At 42.5% G+C, this 23,374-nt stretch overlaps 1 protein-coding gene and 1 pseudogene across 1 annotated transcript in view; both read left to right on the forward strand.

The window, feature by feature from the left end:
• The window catches only part of P3h2 (prolyl 3-hydroxylase 2), a 141,360-nt gene that overhangs the window by 40,948 nt on the left and 77,038 nt on the right, over nt 1-23,374 (forward strand).
• On the forward strand, nt 2,941-4,879 carry LOC148002661 (macrophage-capping protein pseudogene; annotated as a pseudogene).

The raw sequence follows: 23,374 nt of genomic DNA on the forward strand, positions 1-23,374 counted from the left end.
CACTGAGGTGCTGGACCTAGTGGGGGATAAAAGACAGCAATTTTATTTTTTATATTTTTACAACAACAAGTTGGCTAAGGAGCTTCTAAACTGTTCGTTTGTCTATGTCCTTTAATCTCTCTCTCGGTTTTGCCTTGGTCATTTCTTGCATTCTGTAGTTCACAAAGTAGATTTTCTAATTACAATGATGCTTTCAGAGTGTGCTTATAAACAGATCTGTAGTACTTTTCACTCCAATTCACAGTGCTTTAATGAGTGAGATCATAAGATTCAGTGATCTAATTACATTTTTCTAATTAAGAAACAGAATTTGCACTACATTGTGCGACTTACAATCACATGGCTGTTTCATGGAGACTAAAGAGTAAAACCCAGCATTCTGAGTTCCATATTAAGTGTCCTGTCCCCTACCCATGTGGCACTTTTTCATCTAATTACATGTTCTGCTTCTGTAGTTGGACTTTTCTCAAAAGGAGCAGTCCATCATCAAAAGCATTCTTTGTAAGTCTCGTTTATCACTTAGGAACTTCTGGCAAAGTCTGTGTAGATGCAGTCATGATTCACCGAGTTGTCCTATTTGTAGCTTATTTGAGGTACGGCTTTAGTACAAAAAGAGCAAACGTCTTTGCTTGTGCTTGGCACCCTTTCTCCAGGACTCGTCAACTGGACATTTCCACATCACTGGCTTTGAAGATGAGCTTCCACTCGTCGTGAGCTGAGCCTTGGAAGTCCCTACTTCCCTTGCCCACAGAAGAGTCCCAAGGCACATGCTGTCATCATCTTTCAGTCACACTTCACAGAGCTGCTGTGGTAGCCACAACCACCTGACCTAACAACAGGACCCTCTGTCTAGGCTCACAGGGGTTCCTTTTACCGTCTACACTTACACATGTCTTTTGCAGCGTTGGGCAGGCTGGCTTCCATGTTCAAAGGAAGCAGGCTGTAGGAGGTTAGCTATGAGGAGGAGGGATTTGTCAGTGCCACACGGAGGCTGAATAGCCTGTGAGTGATAGCACTGCTCAGTGTACTAAAGGAAGTGTAGAGGGATGGTGAAGTAAAGGGCCTTCAGTTTCCTTCCTGCTCCCAGCGAGCCTGTAATAAGTGAGCCAGGGTTGTAGAGTAGGGTTATTTTAAATCTGTTTAATTGTAGTGTAGTACAGATATGGAAAATCACACCAATTTATCATTCATTTAATGAAGACTGTTCACCGTCACTTGCCATCCTTTCCAAACTTCCAAAAGCCGCATTCATCACGAGGGCACAATTCTAATAGTCTATTTTGTAGACTATTTTTGTGGATGCATGACATGTGTTCATATATACATTTGTCCCCAGGAATGAGGAAGCCAGAGCCCAACGCTGGGTCTCTCTCTCACTTATTTTCCATCTCATGTTATGAGACAGAGTCTCTAGTTGAGCTCGGGGCTGAGTTGCTGGCTGGCTAGTGAGTGATCTGGCTATTTCTACCCTTCTGTGTTATGATTACAGGCAGGCATCAGTGTGCCCAGTTTTTATATGGCTGCTAGATCACACGGCCTCTCACTTGCACAGCAGGCACCTTTCCTGGGTGATCTATTTCTCCAGCTCCTGATGCTAAACCCCTCTACCTGCCTGATCACATGCTACTGCTTTTATTATTTCTGTTTGTATCCTGCGGTTTTTATTTTGCTATCTGCAAAGTGATTTAAGTATAATAATAATGCAAGACATGCTAATTATAATATGGAGACTTTTGTAGTAGTATAAAACTATGGGGTTTTTCTGAAATAATCAATGCTAATAATTTGCAAAATACAAGAAGCAACCTGTGAGATGAGTCTAAGAACTGAGTGTTCATCAGCACTGACCACTGATGCCATCTTGCTGTGTGCCCATCCCCTCAGGCCATATGTGCATCTGTGTTAAATATACTTCGAACCACATTGTTTATGATTTTATTAATTAAAACTTACAAAACATACTATGAGATCATTAAATAGATGCAGTATAATTGTTGTGTGTATAATTGACATCTATTTAACACATTACTACTACAGTTATACATGGTTTACATTCTCATAAATATTGTTGATGTCCTTATTGCATTTAAATATGAGTCACATCATTTCTGTAAAGTTGGCCCTGAGAAGCAGAACTGCTGGATCAAACAGCATGTCTAATTTACAGTATGTCATGGGCATATTGCTCAATCACCTTTAGAAAGTTGGCCAACCAGAGTGCTTGAATCATTGACAACTTTCTGGATTACATTTCAAACAATGGAAATATTAAAATTTAATTCTTAAATCAATTGGTCATAATACATATTTTGCCAAGTATTCCTCAAGTGCACTTAAGACTCACTGCCCACAATGCCTGTCCATCTTTGTGCACTCTACTGACGTCCTTTCCTGATGTGTGAGATTTATGTTAGGGCCAAACATATACAGGACTCTGTGGTTCATTACCGTCCTATAAGCCAAGGCAGACATATGGTTAGCAGATTTACTTAGAACTAATAGGAAAGAAATTCTATATACTAGAATACTAGAAAACATTCTCTCTTTTTCTACATGTAATTACTAGGAATGATCATTTAAAGCATATTATTCTCTCTCTCTCTCTCTCTCTCTCTCACACACACACACACACACACACACACACACACACACACACACACACAGTCCCCTGTTAGGTCATGCCTCCTTCTTTATACTTTGCTCTTTATTCTTTATTCTTTAATTCAAATTCACTCTCACTACCAACCAATGTTTGCTGATTAATGCTACATTGGTCTCTAGAGCTGAAAGTGGGTTCAATTACCACAAAATCACATACTGGGTGGCTGAAGTTTAAGTCAATGTTTATTCCAAGCGACATGTTCCTTTTATGGACTGGCATGAGGATGCCTGCCTACTGTGACTTATGAGAGACTTCAATGTTAATGCAAGCGTTCCAAGATGCTTGGCATTTATAAAGCCAGGGGACATTCAAGTCATGTCAGGAAGCTGGGTTCCGTGCTGTGGGCTCTGCTTCCCTCTCAGGGTAAGTGCGTCATTGCAGAGCATGCTGGTAGTTACTGGGGAAATGTGGACCTGCAGGTTTGATGGATCTTTTGGAAGCTATGGGGGAAAATATTTTAAAAATCCAGAATTAAAGCCAACATTTTCTTACTAAGACTTCTCCAAGAAGTCATTTTTTCTAGATTTATTTTATTCTGCTTTGAAATCACTTACATATCTTTCTTGCATTCTATCTGTAATATGTTTATGACAGTCTCTTCTGCCTAGTATAGAGATGGACTTTTTTGACCCTTAGCATGAGCTGAGAGAGAGAGAGAGAGAAGCAAAGGATGCTCTTAACGTGAGCACGAGGATGGGAGCTGGAGCCAGAGGCTGGAATTTGCGGCAGGCTTGAAGGAACAAAACTCCCACTTCAGCTGAAAATGTGTTTTTCTTAGGCAGAGGTTTCTTTATGGATCAATAGTCATAAGAAATTATAACATAAGAAAATGGCTTCACTTACACAAATAGTCAAAAGCCCTTATAAGCTCTTGTCTGCCTGATTCCTGTCCTGTCCTACCCCCCTTCCACAGGGAGATTCTTCCAGAGGGCACCATGAAGGCAGAGAAGGGAGACAGGATGATTGAGATTTTGGACCCAGCTTGGGGCTTATCAGGAACTCATGGGTCTCTCTATGAGCTCAGTGAAGTTTCAAAAGCATTGACTGATCTCTGGTCTTAGCCTTTCTCCTATAGCCTTGTAATGCTAGCAATGGTTTTTTAAAAAAATCATTTTGAGAGCCAGGAAACCCCTGAGCAACTTAAGATTGGACACAAGGAGGCTCCAAGGTGCTGAATCACTGACCTGAGAAAGCTCATATCATCAGAAAACAGTCTGTGCACACCCAGACTGTGCACACTCAGAGTGGCTCTCGTTTCCCGGCCTCAGTCCGAGACCCAGGCCTACACATATGGCGTATGGAGAAGCTGAAGCTGGTACCCACAGCATGTGAGACCTATAGCATCTTTTTTTCTGGGGATTCCTACCAAGTGCTTCCCAATGGCCCAGAAGAGGTCTCCCGCTGTACCTGTGGATAGGTCAGCAGTCATCTCCAGATGAGCAGGGGCCCTGTGCTATGCTGGCTATGTACCTCAACACCCTGCCAGGGGAGCAGTCCGACCTCTTCATGAGCTACTTCCCACCAGGCCTCAAGTACCGGGAAGGTGGTGTGGAGTCAACATTTCACAAGACAACCTCGCACGCCACGCCAGCAGTCGTCAGGAAGCTCTACCAGGTTAAGGGGAAGAAGAACATCCATGCGATTGAGAGGGCTCTGAGCTGGGACAGCTTCAACACTGGGGACTGCCTCATCCTAGACCTGGCTCAGGACATCTTCGCCTGGTGTGGAAAGTCCAGCATCTCTGGGGAGCAACATAGCGAGGGACCTGGCTTTGGCCATCCAGGACAGCGAGCGGCAGGGCAAGGCCGAGGTAGAGATATCACTGATGAAGAAAAGCCAGCCAAGATGATCCAGGTTCTGTGTCCAAGCCTGCTCTAAAGGAAGGCAACCCCGAGGAAGAAATTACAGCAGACCTGACTAACGCCCAGGCCGCAGCCCTGTGTAAGGTCTCTGATGCCACTGGGCAGATGAATCTGACCAAGGTGGCTGACTCCCGCCCTTTTGCCTCTGAACTGCTAATTCCAGATGACTGCTTTGTTCTAGGCAAGGATCTGTGTGGCAAAATCTACATTTGGAAGGGTGGAGCTTCTACCCCAGGACCAAGAAAGTCCCATCTTCAAGCAATCCTTCAAGGACTGGAAGTGAGGGCAGGTGTCCTCATCCCTGCTCTCCCGCCACCCACCACCTGCTTGTTTCCCCACTGGCTGCCGAGTCAGCACTGAAGAACCCTTTCAGTGGTCAAGAAAGGACACATTCCATTACCTCCCCACCCCCCCCAAAAAAGGAATGATATTGAATTGTGAGTGTGTGGTACCGTGGATTAAGCTAAGGGCTTTACTTATGTTAAGCAAACAATGTTGCAGCTGACCTGAATCCCAAGCCCAGTACTTCGAATGACTTTTCCCCGCAGGACACTAGTAACCTCTCTAGCCACGAGGTAATATCAGTCAGTGCACGCATGTACCCCTACCATGCATCTTATCACAAGAAATCATGCCTCCTCTCATTGCTGTACTCTTCCTTCTTAAAATGCTTGACTGCCTTTGATATCCCCTCTTCTCGCCAGTTTTTCCCCACAGCTCGCATTGGTCTTATTCCTTCTTTACCCCTGCACTGAATGCCATCCATTCTATTCCCCAATTATCTACACCCTGCTCAAGCCAGCGATCCACTGTCTGCCACAAAAGTTTTGTATTTTCAGAAACGTTTATCTCTTCTGCTATGGCATCATGGGACCCCTCCTTCTCTTGGGAAGCAGTTACCCTGCTCTTGTTAAGTTTCCTTCCCTGCAAAACGCTCATATCTTTCTTCCGTTGACTCTCTCTCTCCTTTGGTTTGTAGGTTTGAGTATTTCTTTTCATGAAGAGATTAGAAGGGTTGTAACACCCAGGGATGAAAACAAGCAAGACGGGGAGGTGAATTAATAGATTAATATGCTACAAATGCTACAGGAAATTTCTGTCTGGCTGGGTAGTGATGAGGAGGTTCATTGGTAGAAGGGGTTCAGCATCTCATATCAAAGAGATGGTTTATATTTTCTTGTGCTGAGGTAAATTTTCAGGTCTGTGCATCCCTAGTTTCTAACCCTTAAATTGGTGATGTTTAGTAAGCCAATTAGACCTCATGTTGAATATGGTAATTGTTTTTATTAAAATACAAATCTTAATGATGTCTTAGAAGAGAAACCACATAATGGAAGCTAGCGAAGTTTCTCAATAACGTATTATTAATTTCTTATTAATTAAATCGCCATCTCCCACATTATACAGGAGGTTGATTTTTATAATTATGTTAGAAAACAGAATTTTGCTGGACCTTTTGAAGATGCCACTTAATAATATGCTTACATTAGTCAGTGCGTTTTCATGGTTTAAGTATAGTGCTGTGCATAGTTGGTGTGTGTGTGGTGGTGCTGGTGGTGTGTGTGTGTTAGGGGTGGGGAGATGACTTGATTATTATAAACTAGTCAAATGTTTGTTCTTTTCCTCCCCCCCCTTTTCTCTTTCACTCTTCTTTGTATTTGAAACTTTGACACAAAATCTAATTATGCTTTAGATAAGATGAACTGAATTAAAAGACCAACACACGTAGGAAATAAGAAGAGTATTGCCAAAGAAGAAAATACTGCCATGTAGATTGTCAAACGTCTTTTCACCTAGCACAGTGGGAGGTTATTCAGAGCGATAAGCCTTGTCACACAGAGACCTTACACAGGGCTGTTGCCTGGGCAGAAGTCTGGTCTGCTGTAAATCGATGGCTTTGGCTTCCATGTTGCCTTGTCGAAGCTGGAAGATTTGCAAACTGAGCGGAGGAGCAGTGAAGGATAAAAGACAATGACTTACTGAGCTGATTGATCTCCGCTGTCTTTGATATTTCTCTGTATCTGAAGATCAAATGGCACAGAACAAGAAACACTTAGCTTATATCTCTGACTGGTGCCTCTCCACTCACACCTTCTGCTATTTGCACCCTTAAGGTACCATGCTAAGCCACAGGCAGATTTACCCTTTTGCATGAAAACATCTTTGCCTTTATGAATTTTTATTAATTTACAAACCTGGAACTGACTTTAGATAGACCTGGGTCACTACCCAGTCTTAATTAAAATAGGCCCAGGAATACAAATGTGTAGACTCAAAACCTGGGGTGTATATAAGATGTTCATTGTCTCTATATCAAGTCATGAAGTACAGCCTGCTTCAATCCACCCTTATCAGTATTCGTGACTTGGTGGTACTTGAGTAGAAGCTGTCAGCTTTGCTCCTCCTGCAAATCCTTATCTGCTGACACATTCAACGAAGGGAGCCAGAATTTTGTTATGAAGACTATATAGTCCAAACTATGTTGTTTTGATTTTCATGTAAGGTCTATTTAAGTTTAAGCCTGTCATTGTGTAGTTAAATGTAAGTATTCTCACATTCTGATAGAATTCCTTGAATTCTTTTCTTGCTGAAGAGAGGAAATTAGAAGCCCCCTTATGCTTCTCCTTCCCCACCCCTGCTCCTTATTCTGCAGATCCTGGAAAGAGGGACAGCCTAAGACCCAAAACCAGGTCAAGGGGTCTCTAAAGTTCCTTCAGGCTTCACTCCAAGAATAAAATTAGTTCTAATACCAGCAATGCCTAGAATGGGTGGAGGGGATATGGGTACATGCATGTATATGTATATGCGAACATGAGAGTTATAAGGATTTTGAAAGACTGTTGACTCAGATGAGAAAGACACTCTTACTAGTGAGCTTGCCATTCAAACAGAACCTTTCAATCTTACAAAAACATAAAACAGGAGCCTGGAAGCAACTTCAGAAATGACTTTAGAAAAACAACTTTAGGAGCAAGAAGTGTCTGCTGTGGTTGTCCTATTCAATGAGGACCATTAATCCTGTCCCAAATGCAACAGCCAAATGCTTTATCCAGACCCGGCTAGCAAACTTCCCTGAACACTCACTTCTGCCTTTGGCATCCTGGGAAATAGAATGATCTGCCAAGACATGGAAATGATGAATTCTGTCTCTTCATGTCAGCCTGCCTGTTTATGTTCTAGCCATCTACAGCCTACTAAAGCCTGTGCTATCTGCAACCCATCTATTCCTCATGCTCTCTCCAAACTGTCCACCACAGACAAACCAGAGGCTCTTGAACTTTATCAGTGGCAACATTCCACCATGGGCAGCTTTTTCATAGATTATGAATCAATTTGTAAAGGAAAAAAATGCCTAACTTGATAGCAAAACATCTCAGGGAGTACAAGGGGAGATGACTCGGGTTAAAAGCATGTACAGTTCTTTCAAAAGACACTAGTTTGATTCCCAGGACCCATGCCAGGCTGCTCACAACTGCTTTTAAGTCTAGCTCCAGGGGATCCAACCCCGTTTTCTGGCCTCTACAGGACAACCAAATGAATGCACATGCATACCTGAATATACATATATACAGTTGCATTTATTATTAAAACCAAAATAAGTAGTAAAATGAAAGGATCTTAGCAGCGGGTTGGAGGAGGATATAGTTCACATCCAAATGCCCTAGGAGATATATATATATATATATATATATATATATATATATGAATGAATGAGAGTTTTGCCTGTATGTACATATATATTATGTGCATGCAGTACCCATGGGACTGAAGGAAGTTGCTGCATCCTCTGGAGTTAATGATGTTAGTGGCATTGTATGGGTGTTGGAAATCAAACCCTGGTCCTATGTGCAACAAGTACTCTTAACGAAGGAGCCATGTCTCTGGCCCAACTTCACCCTTTTAAGTGAGTAAAATTCGTCACAATGACAGCTTGAACTAAATAGACATGGCATAGTCCACAGGACTCCGTTTGTTACTTTTGTCTACCCTCCTCCCAGGAGTGCGACTTCTTAGGTGTCTGGTGGTTATTGAAAAGAGATCTGCAGATATGATGTGTTACATGCATGAAGGAAAAGCACCCACAGAGAAGCAGCATCATATTATCAGCCCTGTTTCACTAATGGTAATAAAAATGGCAGAGAGATTAAGACCACATAGCAAATAAGCAACGACGCTAAGAGTCCATCATAGGAAGTGAGACGTGGCTTTGAGAGCTTCAGCATCTGTCTGTATCCAGGAAGGCTGTGACGTTCAAGGCCAGCTGGTTCTGGCCGCACAGGGAGACCCCGTTTCTTATAAAAGGATGATACAGTGCTAACACCTAAAATAGTGATATTATTGATAATTGGCATGAACTCACTGGACACCTCCTAAGCCATGGCTTACATGCATGAAAATTCTACATTTAGTGTGCCGCGTGATGATTCACAGGACACAACTTGCCTTTCCCAGTAGAGCTGAATCATGCGAGTGTGCAATTACCATTCATTCAATTTGAATTTATTGAATTGGAATATTGTATGCAAAGCATTTTTCAAATAGTGAGATAAATGACATCTGCTTCATGGGTTAAACACTCTTGGGGTCACATCAGAACAAGTGGCAAGCAGGCACAAGGGACATGGACAGGAAGGCACAGGGTGAAGGTCGAGGGCAGTAGGAAGGGCTTGATAGCAGTGATGGTATCTTAATCTAATTTTGAAAGGTGCCACATACAAGTGACATAAGAGGGCTGTGAAGGACGAAGGGAGAGTATGGCGACTGGGGTTAATTTTTCAAAGGAAGAGTGTGGCTCTATGTGTGCTATGACGACTGAGATGCAAACGGCAATTGAGCGAATCAGAGGTCCCTGGGGGGAAAGATAATGCAGTTCTCATTTGCTGAGTCCCTGATATATGCCAGGCACATTGATACTTTCTTCATGGAATTTTCACAACTGTGAACACATGTGTTTCCCATTCCACCAGGAGAGAGAAGACGCCTGAAGAGAGAGACTTTCTCACGGTCAGTTGGTAATATATGAGGGAGAATCCAGGTATGGTTGGGCCCTAAAATATTCCTCCCACTCCTTTGCATAATCCTTCTTTTGGAGATATTAAAGGGCCACTAAAGATGTCTGAGGAGAGGTGTGCATGGAAATTGACACCTGGGTGCCTAATAGTTAAAGCAGGCAAGTCCAACAGGACATGCTATCTTAAAGAGGGGACTCATGGCAAGTAGAAAGGAGAGTAGAAACATGGTCAGTAGAAAAATGGAGAGCAATAGAGACAGTCTGGAATCAATGCTCCCGTTTAATGTTTCTTAGACTTTTGGGAAATACTGTAGGAGGCATTTGTAAACCCAAGCCACGTGATCTATTTCTGGAACTGAGTATGTCTTTGACTCCATATCCCTAGCATCCCGCCACTGCTCTGTGTAATTCTTAACCTGGTTTTTGGTGCCTTCCCCACTTCTAGCTTTCTCTGAGGGTTTCACTTTAAGAACACAGAACAAGTTTATGTTGGTCCATATGATCAGGCTTCATCATTAACTAGAATGTATGTTCATACAGATAGATGGCTGTTCTCCCATGTTCAGACTAGCTCATGGGGAACTGTGTAGCAACACATATGTAAATGTTATCCTGATAGCTGGAGAAAATAAAATGGAGGTGAGAGTCCCAAGACATCGTTAGAAGGATAAAAAAAAGAAGATAGGGTAAGAAGGCATTTTACATTTGTGTTTAAGTATAGTTTAGGCTTACTTTGTGTGTGTCTTGTTTTTAGGAAGAGTAGCCTTGTGATATTAAACAATGTCTCTCCAAATATGAAGCAGACTTCTAGTGTTCTACAAGGGAGATCAGAGGAAAACACATAATTCAGTCATCCTTGCCCTCCCCACTGCTTGCTATCTGACGACTAGAGTATGTCAGTGAATAGACTGTGTTTTACAACTCTTTTCTTTTCCGTCTGAAATTTTTTATGAGCATGCTCACCATTGACAGAACAGTGGAACAAAAATAGCACCGCATTGTAGTATGATGTGAAATCGTTTCTTTGTCCCCCGGGAATATAACTCCTCTAAGGAAGCAGAAAGCAGAGGCCAAAATTAGGTCACCCTGCCTAAGATACAGTACAGCAGCAAACGAGCTAGAACTTGACTGAACGCTGACAGCCGTAAGAGCATTGGAAGTTAGAACAACTGGGAGAGAAATGTGTCTGTGTCTCACTGATGATTAGCCAGGAAATAGCCCTCAATTCAGATTTGGCCTTCATGGTTCCTCTAATTCCCACAAAATTAGTATGTGGACTTAAACAGTTCCAGGTTCACGTCTGACTTTCAGAAATTTGGCAACATTGGCCACTGAAAGAGTGGCAAGACTCAAGCCTTATAAATCTTAAGTCTCCTTTTCAAATAGAAACCATGAGTTTCCTGATCCTTCACCAAGAGTGGAAGAAGCTGTGTGTCTGTGCCATGGTTCTCTTCATCTCCAGGAGGTGTAAGAACCTCAAAGCTGTGTGTTTCGAGAAATGTGGTAGTTAGAAAGTTGCCTTCTGTTCAATCATTACCAGATTTTGGTTACAAAATTCAGGTGTTGCTCAGGTATTAGATTAGCCTTAAGCAAATATGTCCAAAATTTTGACATTTAAGTGACTTAGATAAAGCCACTGTTTCAGAAGAAAATTCCCAATTTTGTCCACAATCTTAGTGTCCTAGGATTTCTAAAATACCTCTGAGTTTCCTTCTCATTGTCCTCATCTATCTGGAAAATTTTATTTTCCCCTTATAAATGAATCACTCCTTCAGGGTTCCCCAGATATAACTTTCAGAGCATCCTCATGGTACCTGGGCCTTGCCAAATCTCAGATTACAAATAGAAATGCTTGCAGCCTCACGCAACATGGTGAGTCTTTGCATGTTCCCACAGAACTGCCCAGCATTCCTTTGCTGTCATACCTTAGCTAGCATCCTGTCCTTCTTCCCCACCCAAATGATCATCCCAGAATAAACACTGAAAATTGGTGAGTGCTGTTGCAAGGGTGCTCAGTAGACAGAGTGGAAGACCCTGATAGTGGGGACTCCACAGAACAACCACATGTGGGATGACATATTGAAAAGTGTCACTTTCTCCAGTTCTGGCAAATCATTGCTTTCTCATCTCCTTGGCCCCTGTTTCCTTCACTGTAATACTGTGACTGGAGATGTCACAAAGGAACTGCCTGAAATTAATGACCACTCAGCGTCCTACCCTATTGTCAGAGAGCAGTTATCCACTTTCGATGCTACCGAATGCACCCGCAGATAGAAGATAGCTGCATTAATCAAATGCATACTGAGCACCCCCTGAGTAAACGTATGCATGTTGCAGAGACCAGTGAGGTTCAAGGGACTCATACTCAATACTGATGACAGATCGACGACAGCTACATCAATGCAGCACCAGTGAGAATAATAGATACATGTCACAGGACTGTAGAAACAGGGTAGGAAGCCAGTACAGTTGTGTCATTTGCTATGAAGTATCTGCTGCCTGTCAGATGTGATTTCCTCCCTGAGGCTCAGTCTTTGTCTTAGGTGAGTTCTATGCAGCCAGAAAGGATCCAGAAAAGTGGCTATGGAAGCACAATGTCTACACAGCTGTTCGCTGTTGCTCGCAGTGACTCCCCATCCATTAAGTGAGAGGAGGGCGGAGGAGGAAGGAAGCCAGTATCACTGTAAAGACTCGTTGGCAAGAGTCAGTTGTTTTCTCCCTGAACTAAATCTGGCCTTTGTTTAGAGAATTTCCTTTGGTTTTGTGACTTTTCTTGTCCCTTCCCAGCATCCTTTTATTATCAGAGCGAGAACACCATGACCCTTTGCGCAGGGTTAAAATAACAGCAGTAGCCCAAGGGAAAGGCTGGGTTGTGCTGACTGTTTATGTACATGATATAACTTACTGTCTGCCTCAACAAAGCTCAGGGGCCCGGCTCCCCTCTGCCTCCAGGCATGCTGTAGAACCTGTCAAGACAATTACTCCTCTTTTACTCCTCTGAGCTGACAAATGCAGTGAGCCCTCTCCACTCCCCTCTGCCTTGCTATTAGCATTCCTGGGACTCTGTCCTCCCCATTCCACCGCAGAACTTTGACCTTTGATTTCATCTCCAAAAGATCGTGGCTCTTTTCCATCTTGCTGACATTTTCCTTCCTTGGTGGGCAGCAAAGTCGTCATAACCCATTGTCTTCATGGGAAGGAGAGGCATGAGCAGGAAGAAGGGCAGTGTTTGCTGCTGACCTGTTGATGTAACGGTGGAGCTCATCCTTGTCTCCCTGTAGAAAGACTTCTCCAGCAAGCTGATGGACCAGCAGGGAATAAAATCCTCAAGGAATTTTGTTGGCCCCTTGAGGGACCTCGTAGAATGATATGTCCTCTTCAGAATGAGATCAAGTGTGAATGCAGGGTGATTCTGGGAACCATTAGTCTTTCTCTTCTACATTCTTTTCCTTTTGTATGTGTGGGGAGGAAGGGTGAAGACGTCCTGCCTCCTTGTGATCTGCATCGGCTGTTTCTATTCTCTCTAATAATGCTATCTTCCTCAGCTAGACTCAAAATTATTTCCTTCTTTATGGCTACCCCAGTTCGAATAGAAACTCTATATTCTTGTTGGTAGTGCCAGAGAGACAGTAAGATAGGAAAGGAGTTTCTAGGGTGACTCTCACCCCATCTTTCTTCTATTCAGAAAGTCAGCTTCTACTCTAATCCCCGCCCCTTTCATTAATCTCATTGCTCCTTCATTTCTGTGGAAGAATGCTTCCAGCCGCCAATGTTTTCTCTTTCTCTGAAATGTAGGTGAATTTAAAACTGTCCAAAAGGAAGACCTGACATCCCTAGCACCTCTGTGCTCCCTGCCCTTATGTCCTCAAGAGTGTGCTCAGAGCTGCAGTACATGTGGCACGGGCCGCTCCATCATCCCTGTAGAGAGGCATGGGGATGCTAGAGGACCAGTGTTTCCTGCACATGCAGGAGGATTTTCTTTCCTGGGAATGGGAGAGGAAAACATCCCTAAGCAAGCAGGGGAGAGGGCTAAGATGGAGAGGTGGTCATTCCTAGGCTCGAATGGGGCTCAGAGCCAGTGGGCTCAGATATGTTTATGATTCAACTTATGACCTCACCCCTTAAGGAAACCTGTGGTTTTCTGCTTTCATGTGCCTTCAAATCACCTCCAGTAGCTCTCGAATGGAGTTTTAGAACAGGATTGATAGCTACTTCCCAACTGGTGTCTTTGATTACTCTCGCCAAAGGCAAGCAGAAATCCGAAATTAATACATCCAAATTTTTTGAGGTTAATTTGTAGGTAGTACAGACGCCCACTTTATACCCAGTCCTTATTCTCAGGTTTCCCCCTCCTCTTCCCATGTCTGTAGGGCTGGCGGCAACTCTCTTTGCTCTAAATGAACCTAACTTACCCTGGGATGAGGTCACATTTTCCAAAATCGTGTTTGTAGTCTGTGGTGAAGGGGAGGGTCTGTTTGAACAGTTGAGGACAGGGAAGCATGTCCTTCCTAAGACAGACTAGAGTCTGGGCCAAGCTGGATTTGAGGACGTTCCCCAGGCAGAGGAAATGGAAAGACCTGAGCAGCTGTGAGTGCATTTATAACTCAGAATCTGCTGGCAGCTCCATGGCGTCCCAGGGAACTGATGCTGGGGAAAGCCTCCACTGTTTCAGTCTGTCCTCAGAGCTCCAGCACACTTAAGACTCTTGAAAACAGTTAACCTGATTAACGCTCATGACTTAAGTTTCTGTCTCGGATATTCAGAGAGACTTTCAATATTACATACTTGGAAGCCAATAAAGAATATTAAGGCTTCCTCCAATTCACTTTTAAAGACTCAGTTTTAAAGTCCATTTTTCTCCACAGGATGCTTATTCAACACTATGTCCCTGCTGTTGAGTCCAGGAGAACACAGTGCTGATCCATGGCAAGGGGGCAGCTGCTCTCACTGGTCTGTGCCCATATGAAGGAAAGAGCCCCTGCCAGGCCATTCCTGCTGCCCTCATAGCAAACATCACAGGAATTGGCTCACTTCAATTGAATGGAGCAGCCTCCATTCAATTTCTTACATCCCAGAACTAGGAGTCCAAGGCTGGGCTCCAGGTGCTGTGGTTTCTGATAAGGAGAATCTTCTTGGCATGCAAATGGTCTCTTCCTCTCTGAGATAGAGGAACTCCACAGTGAGAAGGAATCTCTGATATGTCCCCTTATATTATTAATCCTGTCAGAGCCCTCAGTTCATGACCTCAGTGTGAGCACACTTTCTTTCCTAAAGACCACCTCGCTCAGTATGGCTATGTCGGCAAAGGGCTTTAACATATCTATTGAGGAGACAGACCTTCAGCCTCAAACTAAGGTCAACACACAGATAAAACCCACTTATGAAGTATGCAAAAGATGAGTACTCTTTATAGAGATGAAGTTCTCTCAAATTGCCAGAAAAGCCAATAAAATGGGTCCTATTTTGATCATGCATGCCCTCAGCACCCACACAACAATCTCTGACTTCCTTGGAAAGTGCACGATTCAGACCCTCGAGTATAACTGTTATTTCTGGAGATGGAATCACTAGACACCTTAGACATCAAGTATGAGGCTTGGTGGTATTCAGTAAAACCAGAGAAGGGGAAAAGAGCATTCTGCCTTTGGCAAACATTCATTTCCCAGGATTCCATTCCTGTTTTGTTTACCATCGAAATTTTCTTATACAGAACTGAAATAGTTTGCAATGTGGTGCCTGTAATTTACACAAAAGAATGCACAAGACTGTGGATTGCTCTTTTCATACAGCATGTCCTCGAGTAAATATGATATGATCCCAGGTTAAGACTCTGGCATACAGTGCTGAGTTTGGGAAGTCTAAAAAGCAAAACAAACATGAGCAGATTAAGAGGCTGTTGAGCGTAGGCCTGTTTATGGCATTAATATTTGAAACCCTGAAATGCATCAGTAAAGTTCGCTCATGAGCACAGAGGTCTGGGTTAAACAGCACTGGGTATGCTGGGGAAGGTAGATGCATTTCACAATAGACGGTGACTCTCCCTGGAGAAGAAATAATTGTGCATCCACTTCATGTACTGAGGGGTGAGGAAGGCCTGAGCAGGTCTAATAGCACAGTAATAGACTTTCCTCTTACTGCAAAATAAATTTTGCAGAAATTGTGTTCATTTCGATACTGATATTGTAAAAAGTACATAAAAAATTCAGGTTTTTTTTTTTTTAAATGAAGAAGAAAGAGGTTGGCGAGGTGACTGATCGCAGTGTGGATAAGGGCTTCTTTTAAGCACAGTTCTCATAATTTCTATCTTCAGTACAGAGTAGACTGGGAATACTGGGTTAGTGCATGAGTGTCTCTCTTCTGAGGAGGCTGGACAGATGGATTCCATGTGGATTTAGAAAAGCTGGATTCAGAATGACAGGAGCCACATGTGAGACAGCTTTAAGTGAGGACTTTCATGGATCCCTGGGAGTCTGGAGTAGCAAGAGAAGGTGGGACCAGCCTGCTCAAGGTCCAGTCAGAGCCTGCTGATGGAGGATGTATATTTAGATGATAAGTGGAATTCCTCATCCAAGGAGTTGAGTCACAAGCCAAAAATACCATCCCCAGACAGAAAGAAGAAGGCACCATCCATTCCAAAGATAAGACAAGACCAAGTGTTCCTCCCAGGTGGGTTGTCAGGTTAATCAGACAGGGGATAGTCCTACACCAGCTCCCCAGTGATGAAGCAGCCCTCCTGTAAGTTATTCAGTATACCTAAGACTATGTCCAGCACAATTATATAAACTAAATTATTTAGTTGCTTAAATTATTTTATTGGGAACAAATTAGACCTAAAGGAACTAAGGTATGGTTGTGGAGGTGTGGAGTTCTAATTAAACAATGGTTAAGCTCTCATCATTAGCTGTGGAAAACCTTGCAGTACAGTGGCTACGGACAAGAAAACAGTATCCACACACAGCCCTGAGCATGTCAATCGATTTCTCATTAGTGTAGCAAGGAGTGACTGTTTCTACAAATGATCTTGGAAACATGCAAAGGGACACATGCAAAGAGAAGCAGTGAACACTTCACAGAACAACTCAAAGGGGCTACAACTTACAGACTTGTTCCAAGATAACAGGACACTAAACAAATTTTTCTTAAGTAAGACATGAAATGCCAAGAAATTACAGCTGGTTTAAAATGGTTGCTCTTCAAAAGATGTTTAGAAAAATAAGCAGGCAGTCAGAGACTAGGAGAAAATACTTGAACAACACAAAGATGTGCATGGACATCTGCACATCTCCCCAAAATCTGTCCTTAACGTGAACAGCTCACTGGTCATCAATTAGTGAACACTAAAGACACTTACATGTGCATATGTATCTGTACGCAGATGCGTGCATACCTAGAGACGTATATTCTTCAGCTAGTGAGTTTTCTATCCATAGTTTGCATTTATGCTTGTTGGAAACAGCATCACCACGTCATGGAGAACAAGACTGAACAAATCAGCAACACGTGGGCTGCTGTGATGATCCATTTCCCTTCAGCCAGAGTTATTTATCTTGTTTTCCTGTTCCTTTAATTTTCCAGCTGTATGTTACCTGAGATGTAACTGTGTGGTGTCAAGAACTATCTCCTACTTCATGTTCTTTTATTGTCTTGCAAAAGTCTGGTGCCTCTGAAAAAGACTCGAACTGTGGGTGAATCAGTGCTCTGAAATGCTTCCCCCTCCCAGGGAAGCTCCTATGTCCTCCTGTCCTTCTGTCCTTCATGCCCACAGTGAAAAGCCTCCCTGAGCATGTGTACTCTTTCCGCTGGATCAGCTCAGCTGCAAGAATTTACTGTGGGCTGAAATCTGGCAGGTCAGAGCTGAGGGAGGAAAAGCAATTTGAAAGTAATACTTGTTCTTAAAATGAAAAGCTCTGCAGGTTTCTGTTCTCTTCTGTGTTCCAATTAAATTGTTAGGGATTTTGAAAATTAGTCGAGACATTTTCACTTGCCAAATGATAGGGACTATTGTTTCTTTTTAAAAAAAATTAAAAGGAAATGAACCGAGCTACAGTTATAAAGGTCGTCACTTCTTTAAATACCCCCTGACCCCAGAGCAGACACTAAATGTGCGGAATTCAAGTGTATTTGCTTCCTCACAGGAGTTCTGTGCTGCAGGGAACTGAACAGAACACTTCATCTATTCTGTGTTAAATAACACCAGTTGGACACAGGTTAAAAATGACCATTGGATCGTCTCCGTGACATAAGCAGTTAGGTCATTTCCCCACAACTCACAGGTTTTATAGAGGGGAAACAAAAACAGAACAAGTCCATGCTCCCCTGAGTGTGGCTGTTGTGATTTTCCCCTCAATGACCTCCAGACCCTCCTGTGATGTAAAGTCACGTCCCTGCCATAGTCTGTCCTCTTCAGAGCCTAGCCAGTACCTATTCACTGCCATTCCAAATTATGATGCAAAGTGACATCACTGCACCGTGGATGTCCTTGTAGAGGAGGCTTAGGGAATCTCAGATTGCAGGTAACATTAGTATCTTAATTACAGAAGGAACTTGATGGTTACTTCCATTATGTGTGGATATTTATTACCAGTCTAGAAGAATGTTTTTGACTGACACCGTGTGGGTTGAAGACTGACCTACTGTCAAATCATGATGTCATGTCTGGCTGGAGCAGGTCTGTATAAGGAACTCTCCCACATTTTCCAAGTCATGAAATCTGCATGAAACTGAGGTAGTTTTCTACAAGGAGGCATCTAAGGAAAGATAGAACAATTGATCCAAAGGTAGACTATCAGCAAAGGAATTCCAGTAAAGTACAGTGGGTTTGTGTTCTTGCCGTAGTCTTAAACGATCCTGTCTGTGCAAGCAGTTACAGGGACCAACAGCTATAGAGAATTAGATACAAACAGAACTCAGAATTAGTTCAAGAATTAAAACTCAAGTTTTAATGGTTTACTTAAAATTGAGGCCAAGCTATACATCTATAGATGTGAGTTCAGTTCTTAGTGATACAATTGAAAGGCGACAGAGGCAAACGAGTGTGCAGCTGTGGATTGCTACATCCAATTAAGAGCTGCATGGGAAGTTTGTAGGGATGAGTGTTGCTCTCAGATATCTGAAAGGCTAACACAGTAAAAACGAAGAAAATTACTCTCGGTTCTGTTCTCCTAAAGGCACAAAGTTGGTAAGGAGGTCGGTCAGGGTTCTTCGTGAGGAAAAAAACCCATACATTTCGAATTAGTTCTATTGCATGGCGATTTAGTCTTAGGAAATGGTGTTTTTAATTCACACAGGGAAAATTTAAACAGAGACAGCACAGACACCATGAACTAATGTAGACCAGCATTTATTATCTGAAGATCCTTCTTCTCTCAAGGTAATTTGCAAGACTCTGGGTCAGCTAACTTTGAGAGGCATCATACAGTATCTAGAATATTCACCGTGTATACCAGCATATTGGAGACTCCGAGAAGAAACGTGTTTGACATTATGTGAGCCTGCGTTTGCCAGGTTTGTTTTAACTCCAGAAGTTTTCCCCGTATTGTGGAACAAGCAAGCTTCAGCACACACATTGGAGAATGCAGCCATAGAAAGCAGGCTAGATCAATTTGGTTCCAAGAAACCATTCTCTCTGTATGTCAGAGTGCATTGTTACAGACACACTCGGGCACACACATGGGGAACAGAGAGTGGGTATCGAGGTTTATTTATGTGTAGCTGACAATTTTGAAAGAATTTCCTGAAAAAAATTGATAGCACATTGAATAAATAATCCTTTAAGAAACTTTAACTGCCTCAAAGCCCTCCAACTTTTAGCTTTCCCTTAGAGAGGTCTTTAAAGCCAGCTGTATTCACCACACATCAGCAGCCACTCATCAGCAGGGCAGGAACCCTACAGCCTATAACTATTTTCTTCTTTCATCTACCCCTCCTCTACTTTTAGGCAAACAGCCAGTTTCTTGAAAGTGGTATAGGAAGGCCGAGGGGGATGTGAGAGGGTACAGGGTAGTGGCTGAGCCACATCTTAAACATCTGGTTTTAATCATCTGTGAGCACCATGCAGGGGACATAATTAGTGTGACTGAAAATAACCACGTGTCTGTTGAAATGTTAGGTGTATGCCTTTCAACCTCCTGAACACGGCCGTTCCCCTTAGCACACGTCACCATTCAGTGACCAACAGGGCTCTGTGTGCAGTTTCTCTTCCTAGTCTGTCTCTCTCTTGGCTCTCTGTTTTTCCTTTCCTGTGGTTTGCTATCTGGAGAACTACTACTTTGGCAAGGATGGAGGGCTGAGTCACAGACGTGCCCTAGCTCACGTCTTCAGTAATGTGAAGGCAGGATCTGACATACATCTCGACACAGCTGTCACCAGCAGCTGGCTCTGCTCTTGAAATGCTGTCTGCTCATATTCCAATACACACCTGTGAAGCTGTCCCCCTCCCCCCACTAGAAGTCTGTGAGGCTGAGGGGACATGCAGAAGAAAGATGGGGAGGGTGTCCTTATCTCATCCAACCCTTGTTATTTTCACTGCTTTGAGACTTGTTATAGACTTTCTCTCTGTCAGACTCCAACAGACACTAGTTGGCTTCAGTTCTGATAACTCTTCTTTATTAAAAATGACATATCACAGTATAATTAGCTCAAGGAAAGAGGTCATGGTTTTCAAAATGGACCTAGCTATAGCAAATGTTGTTTCTGTAGCCAAACTTAATGCACACATGTTAAGTTTAAGTGGAAATTTTTGGGGGTGGGGTGGGGATGGTCTTATTGTTTCTGTTTTTGTTTTGTTTTAGTTTTATTTTGCATGTGTCTTTTATTATTGTACTGGCTATTGATATGATAGTAACCTACCACAAAGAAAAAAAATATGAAGGTATTCTCAAAGAATTTTTATTACCAGAAGTCTTTGTGAAACTGACATGCTTGAACTATTGTGAGTTTTAAGGGAGAACACTGTGGAAAGGAATGAGAAGAGAGGCTAGGGTGCGTTCTCCGCATCCTGATGCCTTCACAGCTCTGCTGGGAACTCAGGGGAGACTGCACTGGACTCGAAGAATTCAGAAGATCTCTTCATGTTTTAAGTTTTTGGGGGTAAGAAGAGGTTTCCCCCAGTGAAGTAGAAAAATCTAGATTAAACACCACCTCACATGAAAACTTTTACCTCTTTTTAAAAATAACACCACGGTCTTCATTTGTTTTCTTCTCCACTTGGCCATTTTGTCCCAAGTAAGTGAAATGGAAGACCCGATGCTTAGTCAGAACTTCTAAAGAAAATTACGTTTTTGAGGCCCATTCCAGGAGGCCTCTGATTTGTGGATTTTATGTTGGACTTTTTCATCTGCATAAAAATACTAAGATAAATTAATTTATAAAACCTATTTACATCTGTTTCTTGTCCTTCCAGCTTTGGGGTAGTTCTAACATTAGACTATTTTCCTCCAGGAAAGCACAGCTCTTCCAAGCTCCCTCAGAGCCATCTCAGTACCTTTATCTTGTCTCTTTATCTTGAATGTCTGTGTCCCAGTCCTCTCCTTCTTAGGCTTCAGACCGAGATCTCAGGCAAGTGTTACTCCCTGGGAGTACTCTAGTGTCCCTAAAGGAGTCTCCATATCCCCCAACGACTCTTTCCTTTCATGTGATTTTACGTTTTATGGCAGTAAGTTGTATCTGCAATGATCTTAGCAATTCAGGCATTTTCTCAAATGTTGCATATCTTCGCTTTGTCCACATCTTTGAGACCAGAAACTCTCTTTGTTCGCTAAACCCCAGTGGGCAGAGTATTACCTGCCATCAACTCCATCCTTTTTCCTGCATCCGTCCCGAGCAGGATACATCCCTGTTCACTTGCGAGGCCTAACCCATCATGCCTGCTGCTCTTACCAATCCCCTGTTTTCTGACTCTGCATGTTATTATAACTGTTCTTAAAATATTAGTCTTAGAAATTGCTGGCATATGCTCCATTGATAAATATGTCTTTTGCAGAATTAATCCCGTCCCAAGGGCAGGGGTTTCATAATCTAGTTTTAAGTGGAATATAATCTGTCAATGTCGAGTAATTCATCTGGAGACCACAAGGGAGGCAAATGCGAGGGCTATGTGGAGTGCACAGTTAGGCGTGGGAAGCCCCATGCCAGCTGGGAGGGAATTGAAGGCCTAGGGGATGTGCCTTGGCTGGAGAGTTCGATCTCATTCCAGCATTTTGATTTCTCCGAATTGTAAAACGTCTCCCATTTGGCATCTGGTTCAGCTGAAGCCGGAGCCGTGTGTGAAGGCAGCGTGGGGAAGGCTGAACACCTGGGAATAGCGAACGCAGCAAACACTACCAGATGAGCGTGTCGGGAACGGGGTCGGCACCTCTTCACGCCCTTGGTTGTGCTTTTGCTTGGTTTTCATTTCATAAGCTGCCTATGTGACCTTTCATACACTTTAACCGGCTTGTAATATGTGAGTTAAAATTGAAGTAAGATGCCACGACATTGCTTCCATTTTATGCTTATGTGCAAAGTACGCATTGTTACATAGGAAAGTCGGGAAAGTGGTATGTTTTTATTGTTTGTTTTATCTTGATTTCCTTATGGAACTCAGCCAAATAACTGTCCCAAACACCTAACTCAGAAAAAGATAAGTATTTTAAAGCCAGTAACTTATTATCAAAGTTCTTTTAAACAGGAAAATCATTTATGCCACCATTTCCTTATGCTAGATGTGGACATTAAAATAGCTATTTATTTTTTAGGGATTTATCTGTTTAGAATCTGGATATCATAGGTAACATACAGTGTATTCTATGAAAGTGGCTTCGCTGTTTTCCCTGTTGTCTATTTTGCTCTCTGGGGAAGGCATGGCTCTGCGTGGAGAATGAGTAGATCATTGGAGCAGATTTTAGGAATGAATTAGGGACTCATGCCTGTCAAAGAATTCCACAGAACTTCACCATCTCCTCCTCTCGTGATCATAACAGGATGTGCAATACAGCAGGTCATATGTGTCATGTATGATTAAACTCAAAGAGATAATGGTATTCTGCCAAAAGTAACTATCAAGAAATGATACATATGCTTTATTGTTCTCCTGTAGATGTGAATGCTCTATTCTCAGAAGGAAAACATTTTTCCTAAATGCCTGGTGCTTTGTTAAAGTCATCTTTTAAAATGTATAATTTATTTTTGTTTTATTTTCATTGGAGTTTTATATATCTACATGTTTACATGCATGAAAATGTCAGAATGCCTGGAACTGTAGTTCCATACGGGTATGAGTTGCCATGTAGGTGCTAGGAATTGGACCCAGATCTTCTGGAATAAGAGCTAATGCTTTTAACCCCTGAGCCATCTCTCCAGCCACTGATAAAGTCATTCTTACATGACTATTATGTTCAGTCTGTAACCTAGTGTGCTAAGACCACCAATATCACAAGTCTTATTGATTATACAATAATTTACTGTCTCCATCTCATTTCTTTGTGGGGCATTTTTACATAGATTGTCTATCATCTGACATTCATGTATGTGGTCCTTCTTTAGTATCTAAGAGCTTGACCTTGACCCATGGTCAGGAGCTTTGCCGACTTTCATAAATTACCAAAAGAGTGTCCTCTGCGGTTGAGACCGGTTTAGCAATTACAAGCATATAGGACTACATGAAAGAAATATTACACAGAGAGATCCTAATGGTAGCATGCTACCTAGACCAATTTGATAGGATTTAAAACAAACAAGCCAACAAACATTTTTCTTCCAACTCTCCCGACTGAGTGGCAATAAAATGAATCATATATATATATATATATATATATGAGTATATATATATATGAATATATATATTCACGCTATCAGTGATAT

The sequence above is a fragment of the Rattus norvegicus genome, chromosome 11 (assembly GCF_021556685.1).
Source record: "Rattus norvegicus strain SHRSP/BbbUtx chromosome 11, alternate assembly SHRSP_T2T, whole genome shotgun sequence".
NCBI classification, from domain to species: Eukaryota; Metazoa; Chordata; class Mammalia; order Rodentia; family Muridae; genus Rattus; species Rattus norvegicus.